At 34.7% G+C, this 10601-nt stretch overlaps 1 non-coding gene across 1 annotated transcript; it reads left to right on the forward strand.

Annotated features, from left to right (window-relative positions):
* The first annotated feature begins 3628 nt into the window (after positions 1–3628).
* Trnak-cuu lies at positions 3629–3701 on the forward strand. The gene has a single exon. It is a non-coding gene; the product is annotated as a tRNA-Lys (tRNA).
* The last annotated feature ends 6900 nt before the right edge of the window (positions 3702–10601 follow it).

Below are 10601 nucleotides of genomic sequence, written 5' to 3' on the forward strand. Positions count from 1 at the left end.
ATTTAGATCACGTAATCTATTACTTGTTTTCGAAAATTCATATTTAAGATAAGTTTAGTGTATTTATGAAAAAAACAAACTATTAAAATGGTTTACTATCTCTTTTAAGAATTCGACAGAACATTTTCGATTTTTCTTGAGACAATTTCTTTTGATAAAATTAACATTTACACATGAATTACCACACAATTTATAAAATGAATATCAGAATAGACAGATCAATTCATAAAAATTGATACGGGTTATGAGCAGTGTTCCCTCTAAGCGAGTGGTAGCTATGCGCGCTGGGCACATTGCATTGTGCAGCGTTATAAAGTGACGTGTGCAAAAAATTTTTGGGGGGGGAAAATTTACAATTAAAAAACCAATGGTTAAAAAAATAGGTCTAGTCAATTGGATATTCTCTTCTGTTTTTATTTGTATCCAAAATTTGTATACTCGATCAAGATCCACTGTATTCCCACTTGTTAAATAGAACTTGATTCGCATGATCATCTCCAAATGGTCAATCTCAAGTCTATTACGTAGTTTAGTTTTGATACAGTTCATCAAACTAAATCCACGTTCAGCATCAGCACTCGACGCTTGAAATGTGCCACAAATATCCACAAATGTTGCAGTGGCTGAAAATTTTTTCTCCGCTAGTATATAGTAAATTACATCTTCAAATGTTTTCAAAGCACCAGAGTGCAGTTTTTCTTTTAAAATAACTTGAGATCTGTATATTCCGACTGCAGTTTTATGAGTGGGACTTCTGAAGAGAGTAAATTTTCATATTTTTCGCTAATTTAATTATCTCCTCTTTTCCAAATTCAAAGTTTGTCTGATTTTGAATTGCTTGAGTGTCAAATGCTACCCATTCTCTTAATTCGTCAGCTGGAAATCTTTCTTGTAAATGCAGATAAACATGCTCGATAAAGCATAGGATTTCATCTGTATTTGTATCTCCATAACCAGTTGTTGATAACAACATCTTCACACTGTCACTCCAGTAAATTTCATTTCCATCCAAATATTGAGATTTCAGCTTCGAAATTTTTGCTCTGGCAAACTGTACAGCTTCTATGGTCGATATACAGCTTCTTTGTAAAACTGTGCACAAATCTGCTAATTCAGCCAAAATTTCATTTAAGACAGTTAAAGCAACATGAATAAGAGGATTTTGAAGTTGTTTTAAGCAATATTTTGCAATCGGATCATTATCATCTTCAACCTGTTTCTTGAAATATTCAATTAAAATGGTACTAGAAAGAAAAAAGTAAGCAATTGGGTGGCTAAGGGAATTGTCGAGGGCCTGAGGGTCAGCTCAACGATGCCGCGCTGCGTATTGAGTGGCAGTTTCCGCGGAGCACAGCAACCGAGATTCGCTGGAACAGCCAGCTCGTCTCCCTCCGGTCGTTTGTTTTTGTGGAGATTTTTCTACCAATGGCGGTGAGGAGTTGAGTCGCAGCCTTTCCGACGATTCCAGAGGTTTCGAAGGCGAGGGGGGCAAACTCAAAAGCGTCCGAAATACACCGGTATTTCGTCATCTTTGTCTCTTCAGCCAGCGCACTGGCGGAACCCGGGTTTGCGACAGTCCTGGGAAGCATTGTCGCCGAAAATTAAAATTGTGTAGTTTTTTATCAAAGCTTTAACAGCAAAATGCCGAGACATCCATCTCACTTCATTTAGTGGCTTAAATGAAACGACATCTTCAACAACAACATTAGCCAGGTCCTGAAATGCAGCTTTTTTTATACTTGATCGACTGAAAACAGTATAAACAGTCCGGAGTAATATTTCAATATTTTTCACAAGATTATTTTTTTTCCATGCATCATCGATCCCTAGATCTTGTCTGTGAACGACGCAATGTTGTTCAGTAAGATGAGGAACCTCAGCACGGATCAGTGATGCCACGCCATTTCTTCTCCCTAGCATAACGGATGCCCCATCTGATGTAAACATTACCATCTTTTGAAAATCAAGATTGTTTGTCATGTAGAATTTCTTGATTGCAATGAAAATAGATTTACTGTCACAACTTGTAAGTTTCATTATGCTAGCAAAAACTGTTTTGTGATAATTTGTCCCCGTAGGACGATATTTAATATATATAATAAGCATTTTGGTTACGGATATATCTGTGCTTTCGTCCACAATGAGTGTATGGAACCGAGACTCTCTAATTTCTGCATACATATCTCTTTGACCACGTAGTCGATGCATTCAACAAACTCAAATGCATAATTTTTACTTCGCCAGCTATCAGGAAGTTCTACATATTTTGCCATATGATCATGTATATTCATAACAGAAAGTAATGAAGCATTCATGGAGAGAGCCAAAATAACATTGTCAATGAGAATTTTCACTTTTTCAATTTTACTTCGTGCACGATCACTCATTTTGAATCTCATCTGTCGGTCATCCTTAGACTCTGTGAGCAAGCAGCTGATTCCAGTTCCTGCTCGAATTCTTCTTAATTTTATTATTGAATCTGAATGAATTTTATGGGTAATATGTCTCTTCAGATAATCCAATTTCCATATATCCCAGGTTTTTCCACTCGCAAAATCACAAGTCGCTTTAGCGTCGCCACATATTTTACAAACAACTCCGCAGTCTTCGGAAAAAAACTAAAAATATCACCCAGTTGCACATGTTGGGGAATTTTTGAATCTGGTGTTAAGGTTTCGACGTACTCTATCAACCATTCCGGCTTAAAAGAAGGAGAATTTTTCTTAAGTCTCATATCAATATTATAGACACGTTTTCGTTTTGAAATGAAAATAAGAATATATAAATTCATATAAAAAATTAAAAAAAATAGCAATTTTTAATATTATACTTTCTACTGCGCAGAAAAAAATTTCGCTGCGCAGCAAGGTGCAAACTGCTGCGCGGCCGCGCACGCGCGCAGCTTAGAGGGAACACTGGTTATGAGCTGTATTATCTCCTTAGATTTACAGAAGTCGTTAGCAAATCCATGTTGATATCGAAAATCAACAAAGTCGTTAGCAAGACGCAACCTCTATATAGTGACTGATCTCAAAAGTATTATTTCTTCTAATATGACGAACTAAATGTCAGTGTAGCTAGTGAATTGCAGTTTACTCACTAGGGTAAGGTTTTATCAATAGTCTCAACTTGGATGCGATTTCCTCTACATTCACAAAAATAAATAGACCTTATTAAAATCAAAAAAGTTTTAATATATCTGAAAAGCAAATTTGAAGAGAGTATTAGAAAGCATAATCGTTCGAAAATATTTCTTGTTCTTGAAAAAATGTGAAGTAAAATGAAAATAAATGCAGTTTCTCTAATAGTCAATGAAAGTTAAATTAAACCATATTCAGCCGATTTGGCATTGGCGATTTTACTAATCAAATTCCACCACGAATCCCTGTCCTTCACCTGCTCTGCAATCTCCAAGAAACGATGTTTGGCTTTGTTAACGACTTGTGATATTCAACTTAATTTATTGTTAAATGAGAGTTATTGTAAATAACGAAGAAATAGAATGTGCTGAAAGCAATATATTTCTGGGTAGTCTATATCTATACAATATCAGGTTTAAAGTGGGTCTAACCATAATCAAAGTGGAATATGAGAAATGTGTATTAAGAATAAAAAATAAAAACAACAAGCCCGATTAGCTCAGTCGGTAGAGCATGGGACTCTTAATCCCAGGGTCGTGGGTTCGAGTCCCGCATCGGGCTTTTCTTTTTTAAATATAAGTTTTATTAATTTTTTTAGTTCAAGCAAAAATGATAAAAGATTAATCGAAGGGAGGGCCAGAACCTGGCGGATCGCCAAACTGTTCCCCTGGATAACGGCGATCGATAACCGCTGAAAAAGCCAGTCCACCTCGTGAGTGCGAATGGAGATTTTGGGCCCGTGCTTGCGGAGAAACTTTTCCGTCTTTGGACCAAAAGTACCCGACGTCTCCATTGCAATCGGTACCACGAAAAATTCATCCGAAAGGGCAGAATATTTGCATAGCTTTAAATCTTCAGCCTTTTTAGCAGCAGATTTAGCCTCCAGAGCACACGAAATTAAATTGTGAAGCAGCCTATTGTCGAAGGGGTATTTGCATATGTTTTGAATACAAGTACGGATAAGGTGGTCAATGGCGGAGTCTCTCTGGAACAGCAAAACACTGAAAAGAGCGTAGCAAATAAGAGATCTTTTAGATTGAAAAGCAATTTCGTAAAATAAATAAATGGTACTTAGCTACAATTGCAGGATTTCTCTCCTCCAAGTACGCAATTCTCAACTTGAGAATATAGATGTTGAGTTTATTAAAAATGCTCAAATAAAATATTTGCTTAAGAATATCAATTGTAAAGTGCCACGTTCGGTTTTTGTAATGTATGGAAGAACAAAATGTTGACTTAACCACATCCTTGGAGTGGTTATTTAAAAACACAACAAGGTTGTAAGTTTTATCTTTCTAAATTTGTTTCAAATCTATGGTATCATGTCACGCGCATGTAAGCAACCTGCACTACGAGCAACAAAACGCGTTTTAATCAATATCACGATAATTGCTCAACACGCCACGCCGTTGAACCATATTATTTTCGGGATCAGTGTTGAAATCTTCAAGCTTATTTCTCCAAAGAAACCCTACTCCAGGGGTCGGCAAATACTTTTGGAAAAGTGCGAATTTTGAACTTTTTTGGAAATTTTGAAAAACTGAAGAGCCTCCTTTTACCACTTGTTCAAATCAAAAATTCAAATTCATAAAATTAATTAGACATTCATTTAAAAAAATAAAATTAATTCGACTTATAGTACGCTCTAATTTTTTCTCGATCGCGTCGGCTTCCCGTCCATGAAGCTTCCACACTTGACCGAATTCTTTGTTTGTAATAAACTAATCATTTTCCATTAGACTTATTAATGAAAAATGTGATTTCTCATTTCTCTGGTGAGTTGGCTAATGTCTGGTTCGTAACCCGTTAATTTTAACTTGAGGTCAGACTCCAGATTCGAATCTGTAATTTTTTCCTAAATTTCGATTTTATATAATTCATGTGCGAAAAACTTTTTCACAGATATAAGTGTACAAAAATGGCAATAAATTTAAAGTGCTGACTTTAGCACATAGAGGGTTTATAATGAACGATAGAGTTGCCCTTTCTTTTCTAAAATCCTTAAAAATTTTAATATTTAAACATTCATTTTGAACCTGTCATTGGAAAATTCATTTTTAAAATAAGTTTTATTTATAGTTCAACTATTTTCTTCCAAATATTGAGGTAATTTAGGAAAATGTAAAATATCCTGTACTATATCCTCTTCAAACAGAATTTATTTTTTTCAAATAATATCACCTAATCAAACATTAAAAATGCTATATTTCTATTTCTTTGCAATTTTGAATTAAATTTGTTTAATTCAACAAATAATTTTTTTTTATCAGATCTAATTTATTAAAAAAGAAAATATGAAAAAGTTAACACGAGTTTATAAAGAGCCTGGAGGTCAGCTCAAAGTCGCCGCACTGCGTATCGAGTGGCAGTTTCCGCGGAGCAACAAATAATTTAGTTAGTATTATGCTTATGATATATATGTAGCCTGCGGATTGCCAAACTGTTTCACCGGATAATGGCGATCGAGAACCGTTGCATTAGCCAGTCCGCCTCCCGAGGATCATGGGTGCGCATTGAGATTTTGGCTCCGAGCTTGCGAAGGAACTTTTCAGTTTGTTTAATTGAAATTTGAAAATATAAACTTTCCATGCCAATTAAATTTTTTGGTATTAAAAAAGAGGCTTTTCCTTTTTATGCCCCATGCGACCCCCAGTGGTTGCATTTATGTCTCTTTGTCATATTTGTTTCATAATCTGTTTTTCTTTAACTGTAGCATTTTACAGTCGCATGAAAGCAGGTATTATAAACTCTTACCCATATGGCCATATGGCCATAGGTATTTTACTTTAAATTATACGCAATAAAGCTAATCAATGTCTGTTTTAGTCTGCTACAATATTTTAATTAATTCGTCAATCATTAGTTAATTCTAAAAAATTCTGTTCAACATTTTTCCATCCTCAGTGACGTTTGATTCTGCTCAGATATTAAAATAAATGTTTCTTATCTATGTTCCCCGTTTGTGACAGCGTGGCTTCTATTTATGATCGACTGACCACTCAAGTCATGCATAGTTATACTAAAAAAGATCGCAATGTTTGATTTATTATTAGAAAATTGTCAATGACTATCAACTTATAGCATGGGTAGCTGAGTCATCGAGTACGTGTTCGTCACTGTCGAGTTTCAGGGTTAGACTGCCAGCACAAGAGACACCTGTTCTCTGAAAGATGTTTTTCTAAGATAGAGTTTTCTAAAATCCAATTAAAATTTTCTAGCGGAAAATTTGGAAAAATATGTAATTTGTATGTGTAACAAAAAGTTTTAGTGTTTATATTGTTCAGTTATTAAGTTAAATTTTTTAGTTAATTTTTTTAGCTTTGGTGTTAAAAAAGAGGCTTTTCCTTTTTATGCCCCGCAACCACTGAAGGCCGCTTTTATATCGACGGTTCGCATTTATTTTTGCTATGATATGTTTATAATACTCTGTCCATATGGCCATGCGGCCACTTGTACTTTACTATTAAATTACAAGTAAAAAGCTAATCGATGTCAGTTTTAGTCTGCTAAAATATTTTAATTAATTCGTCATTAGTAATTCTGGCAAATGAGCTTTTTTTATTTCTAATTCAGATTGTTCGTATGTTTTTATATTTCTGTTCAACATTTCCTATATCTCAGTATTGACCCAGTACGCCGCAGTGACCCGGTATTCGACATGTTTTGCAAATTTGAGTCCTTGATAAAAGGTCACTCAGGATCGTTGGCGGGACCGTATAGGTATTGTCTCCTTGTTAATTGTGATTAAAGGTCTTCTCGAATAGTGTTGTTTGCAAGTGGTGAATAAGGTTACAAAAGACTTTGTGAGCAATACTTCCAGTCGTAGTTGTTTAAACCAAACAGTTAATGAATTAAGTATTCCTTGTACCCTTTGGGATGAATTTTCATAAAATCTTTCTTTAGCAACAATGACAATATTGTCAGCATAAGAAAGAAGGAGACAGCTGTCGTTAGTTCGCTCTAGCACAGGGGTCGGCAAATACTTTTGGAGAAGAGCCAATTTTGAACATTTTTGGAAATTTCGAAAAATTGAAGAGCCACCTTTAATCACTTGTCAAAAATTTAAATTCATAAAATTAAATAGACATTAATTTAAAAAAATAATTAAGAATTCATTTTAAAAAATTAAATTGATTAGACACATTAATGAGAAATTTGATTCCTTATTTCTTTGGAGAGTTGGTTAATGTCTGGGTCGTAAGTCGTTAATTTTAATCTGAGGTTAGATTCCAAATTCGAATCGGTAATTTTGTTCCTTAATTTTGATTTTATATAATTCACTAGCTCAGCAGCTCGCTTCGCTCACCGCGACCTAGCTCCTGCGGAGGGCCTGTTTCATCAAACAACTATAAGTTTATGTAGATGTATAAAACTACCTGGTTTAATGTAACCTTATTCTATCGCCTGTTGATAAACGATGTTTGTCGTCCGTCCTTCCTTGGCATATATGAATAAATTTTCTCTTCTGCCTACCCTCGAGCATCCCACATACAGCTGTCCATGTGAAAAGCACTCACTCTCTAAAAATAACCCAACTACCTTTAATGACTGTCCCTGGGCCTTGTTTATTGTCATTGCAAAACTCATCCTCAAAGGAAATTGCAGACTTTTAAATCTAAATGGTAATTCATCATAAATTATCGGAATTCATGGAATATAAACATCCTCACCTCTATACTTACCTGTTAGGCTTACTCCGTCGGAAACGTTAACAAGCCTTCGGTCACGAGCATGAATCATCCCATTTTTTTATTTATTCCTGTATAGTGTTGGAAGCCAGACTTTAATCAAAAATTGAATTACATAAATGAAATTCATAACATAAAATTCATAACATAGTCGTAAAACGAACCTAAAAATATTTTTACATATACTAGACGATTATTTTGAATTCTTTTGCTTTTTGCAAGAGCCGGAATTTATTGCGTTTGTTCAGAATTGGGATCGTTTTATCTTAAAGAATTTGTTCAATCATTCGATATTCATCCGAACATCTTAAGTAGCCTCCGTATGTACACATCTTTTTCATAAAGTGCTATTATACGTCACACCACGCTACTGTCGAATGGCGTCGCGTGTTGCGCTACTATCGTGATTTTGACTAAACGCGTTTGGTTGCTCGTATTGCATGGTTTTTCACAATGCGGTGACAGCATATTTTCCAAAACAGAAAACAAAAGTCCACAACGAATTGTTATAAAACATTAAGGTTTCCAATCACTCTAGACATACAGTTGTCTCCACTGTAGAACTCATTCAGAATGTCAGTGCCTTCGAAACCTTTGTGGGTTTCCAACTTCCCTCTCTGACGAATAACCCAAATGAACTTAAAGTCAAGCTGAAACTCGTTTCTATCAGCTTCGACAGCTCGGAGACCGTCAATTCACTTTGTTCGGGGATTTTTAAATTATTATTTTATAGGAAATGATATTCCGTGTCTGAGAATTTCTAACAAAAATCGCAAAACAAGCCAAAATGCCGAACTCTCCTCTCGTAAGAACAAATTGAGTTGATTCCAATAGCAATTTGATACACGCACGTGCTGACGAGGTGGGCCTACATTGCAAGACCGCCTCAAACAAGTCGAAGTCGAAAATTCCACAAATATGATCTACTGGCAAATCAACTTTCGATACTCTATGAAGTACAGGTGAAAACCATTATGGTGGTTTAGACGTGAGATGGAGTTGTCACAAAATGCTTTAAATATTACATGGATAGAGTAACCATTTAAAAAACAACAAGAACTGACATCCAATTTGTTGTACTGAAAATACTCTCAAAAGTATATTAATTGAACACAAGCATGGGATGAAGGTATCTGGTAAAGAATACGCCTCTTCTATCAACTAATTTGTAGAAAAGGTATGCCTTTGGGAAACGTTAATTGAAGCTATGGGACATATAACAATTTTGTCCGGCTAAAGAGATAAAGAGCAAGAAGAGTAAGGAACTATAACAAATTTTCCTCCTAAAAGGAGGAGAGTGATTTCCAACAATAAGGAGTGAAAATCTTAATTAAATAGTGTAACTTTAGTTCAAATTGATTTTGTTTTAATAATAAATTCTTGTCGGAAATTTATGTGAATATAAAGGTTTCCTTTTATATCGGAAAAACGAAACGTTATATACAACTTGGTTACAAACTCTGTCAGCATAAAATTATTAGACTATATAGAATATCATAATTAGCACTAAAGGAATATGTCAGAATGCCAAGAAAATGGAAATTATTAATTGGGAGATTACCAAGAATAATGGAAATGATTTTTCGACTGCGCGGATAGATGTAAAGAAGCCCTACGACTTAAAAGACAATGTTTTCTTGTGTCTAATCCTTTGAAAATTCTAGATTGTAACATAAGAAATTGAAGAAGTATTAATTATAATATCAGGCGATGTGTATATAATAAAAAAGACATTGCAAGGTATGATTATTGAAATCAAACTATTCGAAAGTGGAAATGGATAGTCCGAGTGATGGAAATCTGCTACAAATTGGCAGAAGTTAGCTGCAGGTGCAAGACTACTTGATGGAATGAGTAATTTGATATTTCTGGATGATGGAAGATAAAAGAAACAGGATATTTAAATACTAAGCATTAAAAATAACATCAGGCGATGTGCACTTGCAAATTCAACAATCTTGTGAATTCAGCAAACCTGTTCAATCCATTAATGAACATACCGTGTTGTTATACAATTATTATATAGAGTTTATCAACATGGAACCAACGGAGTTAGAGATTAAGGATAAGAATGTACGTTGAATTCTGGTAAACCATCGGATAGATCATTTGGCTACAAAATATGGTCGGATACTCAACAGTGACTATTAGGGAAACAGAGTGAAGTCGTCAGATGCATTCTATGCTGAAGTCGTAAAAATATGGAATTACAAAATCAGAGTCTCGAAACACACTTTGTAAACATACAGTACTTAATGAATTTGTGGAGATACGAGTGGACACTGCAGTAAAAACCGATATCATATTCCAAAATAATAAAACTGACATTTTCTTGTTGAATATAACAAACAGAACTATAACTTTAAATAGAAGTTGGGATTACTTGTCAAAAATTATGATTTAAAGTCAAAAAGATGCATAAATATGATCTCCTGGCATGTAAATTATCATTGATTCACAATTCTAAAATTCAAATAATACTTGTGATGGAATTATAAGCAACTTTTACATACCTAATCAAAATACTCTTAAAGTAAATAACTCAATTAGGTGTATATTCAAAGCACTGTAATAAGAAAGACTTTAGAAAGTATGCGGGTTGAGTACAGAAATGGGTGGCTGACAAAGATTACTGTTGACAGATCAAAGTCAATTATTTGACAATCAAACAAGGACGCTTTAACGGAGGCCTTGGACAAGAAGTCCTTCACTCCAATTGGATGGGGTTTTTGGAATGAGTGAGTCCCTGCAGAGAGAATTGAGATTACCTCAA

Source organism: Octopus sinensis, unplaced genomic scaffold, assembly GCF_006345805.1.
Source record: "Octopus sinensis unplaced genomic scaffold, ASM634580v1 Contig10964, whole genome shotgun sequence".
NCBI lineage: Eukaryota > Metazoa > Mollusca > Cephalopoda > Octopoda > Octopodidae > Octopus > Octopus sinensis.